Raw genomic sequence first — 4,450 nt, forward strand, 5'->3', positions numbered from 1 at the left:
TGTGACTTTGTTTGTGAATCGTAACAGAGTGCTGCCTTTTGTTCTGCATTGCTTTAGCTTGATTTTCAGTAGCATGTCAATGTAAAACAAACCTCTTAACGTGAAAATCAGTTGAACACAAAAAGCAAGAAGAAAAAAGGCTTTTCAGCCAGTACTGAGGAATGTCCCCTCCATCTGCTTTTTCAAATGGAATAGTGCTCAAGGCTGTAGCTTATTGTTATCATAAAATAGCCAAATGTACAGTGCAGTTTTTGCTATTCAACATTACATTTATTTTATATTGTAAATTTTGTTAGATGTTTGGGGTTCTTACATGTAAACACAGGCTTTATAGTGAGGGAGATTAAGAAGATAGAATGAAATGCTCAACACAGTACATTAATGCCATAAAGCACAATCAATGAAAATGTCACATCCTTTATCTGCAGAGCTTTTAGTGTCTTTGTTTTTGCACAGAGGACACCGCTGCATCTATGCTGCTTTGCCAGTACCAGCTACGGGTTTGCAGGGTTCTGATGTAAACCACTTTAGCCTCTACAATGAAAGCTTGCAGTTCTAAGGATGGCAATATTAGTCACTCGCATCTCTTTGGGTGTACAGAGTCGCATGACCACAGAATCAGGACAGTGGCAAGGTTTTTAAACTCGATGCTTTAGACGACTACAACCATAGATGAAACCAATTATTTTTGAAATTTGAGCCCCAGACAAATAAAGGCATAAGATTACTTAGTCAAAATGATTCATAAAATATTCATAACTCATAATAGCTGTCTGATATAACATCTTCATTAAATGATAAAGAACATTTGCTGAGACTATGTTGTGTCCTTTCACACCCCCTCTTCCAGCCTGCAGATAGTCAAGTAGCACAAAGAGGTCAAACCTGAGCAGAAGTCCCCGAGGGAGCTGCTTGCCCTTCAACCTTTAGGTGCTCATCCCTGATGCTCATTCCCTAGAGGTGTCAGATGAAGACAAACCAAATGGTGATGTATGCAAAGGCGAGAAAGGAAAGTGTGGGAAGGGACGAACATGGAACTTAAGAAGGTGAAAGAGGACAGAAAGTGCTTTGAATGAGGGAGGTAAAAGAGAGATTCGTCGAGGAGGAGAAGAAACGGGAGCATGAGGAGAGTGGAGAGGGTGGCTAGGCAGGTTAACAGACAGGAGGGAAGAGAGGAGAAGTAGTGCTTGAAGAAGGAATACAGTGAAGATGAGCCTGCATTAGCCGCATGTCTCAGGCCAATTACTCTGCAGCTGCCCCCTCTCCTGTATTTCTCCTCTGCTTTCCTTCTCTTCGTGTCCTCTCCTTTCACTTTCTTCTTACCACTCGCTCTCTCACTTTCTCTATCTCTGCTCCAACTATCCATGTGCTGTCAGTAGCAACAGATCCCTAAATGATACCGGTGTGCAATGGCAGGTTTTATCTTCCCATGTTACAATAGGAAAGAAGGATCTGAGAAAAGATAGGAGCGGCCAACAGTGACAACAGCAAACATATAATGGCAAAGCACGTGCTTGTCACAGTGCTTCACTGCCATCTTGTGGCAGGTAGCTCAGCAGGAGCTTCATCAAATGATGCTATTCATTAGTTACAGACAGCTGCAAAACAACACTATGATCAAAAAGCTCCTCTGATAAGGTGTTTCACACATGAATGCACAGAAAAACAAAAGTTCATGAGATATGTTGGGCATGTGCACTGGTTGTCATACATTTCTTTGTGCTGTGAGGCTTTGTGTTCAACCACACCTATACTGTAAACTGAGCAAAAACTTCCTGCTCTGGCAAAATGACTGCTCAGTGACAAAAATTACAGCTTCTTAAACAGCTTGATGATTGTTGAGGGAAGGCTGTGTGAATTACTCACCAATGGTGATACTGACGTTGGGACTGGCTCAGCTGGTGGTTTGTCAGTAACGGAAAGCCAGCAAAAATATTATTTTACTACACAGTACAATCAAGTTGCATATGATGCAGCTTATTAAATCAGATAGAAAGTCGTCACTGATACGGGAACAGACCTTAAAACCATTTTGTAGGTCTGACAAGAGGCTCAGCTAATGTAAGATCACTGGTGACACTGCTGTCAAGTAGCACTGTATGTGAAAGAAAAATCTAAATGATTTCTTTAATTGGATATTTAAACATTGTCTTAACTGATATAAATGTTTATTAATCTTTATCACATGATCAGGTTTTAGACTCAGCACCAGCCTGTGATCACAGTCTGATTTACTGTATATACTGTATATACTGTACAGCATAGCAACAACAAAACAGGCCCTGGTTACTGTGTCAAGTTGTCATCCATCTAATAGGGTTTACAGTGTATAACAATATAATTGCCAGGCTCATTTACATTCTCTAAGAACAGCACTGAAGTTTTTAAAAGAAAAAAAAAAGCAAATGGTAGATTAAGATGGTAAACACAGTGTACATGCTTTTTAATTGTTAACCTTTAATTAGATGATGTTTTGCTAAATTCTAAATATTGTTTTGGTAAATGACTTTATTTGCATGCACAGGTATGCATGTGTTGTCCACCAGCCCACTGGGGTGTGTGCAGGAGTTGGGGTGGGAGTGGGAGACAGGGGTGATGAAAAGATGCAAGGAACTGGAAAAAGATAAAAAATAAAATCACACGACCACTGCAGAAATAATGGGACATCTGGTCGGGACATCTGGAGCCAGAGGACTTTTAGGAACTTCCTAGTGTCCTCTCACCTTGTGGGTAAATTAGCAAACTGAGAAAATATGGCAGCGGTAAATGATGCTGACAGTCACACAGAGGGAGGACAGTTGAGACAGGTTACTGATGAACTGATGGTTTTTTGTTTCACATGAAAAAAGGCAATAAACAATGAACTATGTGGACGTTTGAATGCACAGGTGTGTGTGTATGTTTATTTTCTTATACTTGCTATACTCTATAGTGAGGACCAAAAATTATCATTTTTTTGCCACAGAGTGAGGACATTTTTGGAAATTGAGGACATTTTGGACAGTCCTCGCTTTCTGGAGCAACTCTTTGAGGGTTAAGACTTGGTTTTAGGGTTCAGGTTAGATTTAGGTTAGGGTGAGGGTGAGGCATTTACTGTAGTTGTGATGGTTAAGGTTAGAGTAAAGGGCTGGTGAATGCATTATGTTAGTCAGTCTCCTCACAAAGATAGAAGTGCAAGTGTGTATATGAATGTGTGTGTGTGTGTGTGTGTGTGGAGAAAGAGAGAGAGAGAGAGAGAGAGAGAGAGGTTTGAATGGGGTTGGGAACCATCTCATTACTCTTTGTCAAGAATTTATATTTACTTTTTTACATTGACCTAATAAGTAAAAATTGGTTTCTCAGTGAAGATTGTAAGGTAAAAATTATCTTCATAAATATGGATTACTATATAAAATTTAGTAATCACACTGATCAATCCCTTGTATTGATGTCTTATGTGATGGCCACAGAGGAGTAGAAGGTTTGTAAAGTTTATAGGTCAGGAAGATTTATCCTCACAACCCCAAGCTTGAGGCAGATAGCATTTGCTAATAGGTATTTGTTTGAGATAGTCATTATTTCAGGTAGGCTGTACAAAAGATGATTGACAGTTCCCTTCTTCACTTAGACATCCGTATAAATCTACCCAACAATACACCTGACGGGCAGAATGCGCCATTCACCGGGCTGTCACTGGCCTTTCCCAATGATTTTTAAATAAAAAAATCATGGCAGCTATTACTGAAATGTCAAATTTGTCATAGATTAGCTTATGAAATTAGGTTTGGAATAAATTTGCAAAATAGGCCATGCAGTGGTAGGATTGTGGTTTGTTTCATAGAGTAACACATAGTTTAAATAGCTGTGCATAAGGTTGTGGAGTTTAGAGAGGCAGTGAGTTGTGTCATCAATTAAACCCCATAATTTGCCTTTCCAGGTTTAAGTCTTGCAGTGAATGTGAGCTTGCAAGATGCAATCTAACTTTGTGAGTACACATCATGGGCTGATGGGTTGGCATGTGTCTGCTAGAGAGAGAGAGAGAGAGAGAGAGATGTCAGATGCGATACTGATGACAAGACAGTACGTTTGTCTCTTGTTTCCCCTTGGTTTAATGTAAGGTCACATTGGAAAGGTGGGACAACAAATGCTACCAAGTCACACCGACAGCATGACCCCTGGGAGAGAGATTAACCTTTTCATCAGATGCCTCTCCTCCCAAGTGCCCCATTCCTTCTCAGCTTCCTTCCTATCTCCTTTCTGTCTTCCTTTCTCTCATCATATCCAATTCATCTTTACTTAACCTTTGCTTTTCTCTATACCATCTCCAGTACCACCAACTGTTTTACTTCTTTGTTTTCTTTCCTCTTTTCCTCTCCAAACAAACATATCCAGAAGCAGAGACTCAGCCTTCTCTTCCTTGGCAGTATCCTTGCGCTCCCTATCTAATGTCACAAATAGGTAATACAGATGC

Source organism: Monopterus albus, unplaced genomic scaffold, assembly GCF_001952655.1.
Source record: "Monopterus albus unplaced genomic scaffold, M_albus_1.0 scaffold4.1, whole genome shotgun sequence".
In the NCBI taxonomy this organism is placed as follows: Eukaryota; Metazoa; Chordata; class Actinopteri; order Synbranchiformes; family Synbranchidae; genus Monopterus; species Monopterus albus.